Below are 782 nucleotides of genomic sequence, written 5' to 3'. Positions count from 1 at the left end.
CATCGAGTAAAAAGCTTTGGCGCTTTACTTCGCTCAACAGCATATTCGCTGAAGAGAAGAATCGGAACAACTTCAAACGACCTACTTGCCCACCTGCGGTGTACAAATGTGTATGTCAAATCTGTCTGTGTAAATCGCTGGCACAAGCTACTGTATATTATGTAATCAGTTTTGTATGTGATGTTTAAATATGTTCTATGGATCTCTGATCTGAAATAAAAATCTATTATTATTATTATTACTAATCGAAAAGAGTAGCCCATGAAGTGGCGACAGCGGGTTTCCTCTTTCAATATCTGTGTGGTCCTTAACCATATGTCTGACGCCATATAACCTAAATAAAATGTGTTGAGTGTGTCGTTAAATAAAACATTTCCTTCATTCATCCATTCATTCATTCATTCATTCATTTCATCTTATTTTCGTGCTTATATCCAATTAACGTTCAAGCACGCTGTTCTGGGTACACACATCAGCTATCTAAGCGGTCTTGCTAGGACAATGGGTTAGTGAAAAAGAAGTCGATGTAGTGGTCTTTCACAGTAGGCTACCTACCAGTCTTAACTCCAATGACTCAACCATTACACCACTCCGCCGACGTCGGTATGTCACCGTCGACGATGGATCATATAAACACACATTTTCTGTGGCCTACCTGGAACCATTATCAACATGCTCATACAATGTGGACCAGCAATAATTATAGTATCCAATTTCAGAGGATTTGTGGAAAATCGGCATATTTACAAACTCGAGAATTGCAGCATGCTGTTCATTTGTAC

This window comes from Gigantopelta aegis, chromosome 14, assembly GCF_016097555.1.
Source record: "Gigantopelta aegis isolate Gae_Host chromosome 14, Gae_host_genome, whole genome shotgun sequence".
Classification (NCBI taxonomy): Eukaryota; Metazoa; Mollusca; class Gastropoda; order Neomphalida; family Peltospiridae; genus Gigantopelta; species Gigantopelta aegis.
This window is presented reverse-complemented; position numbering follows the sequence as displayed.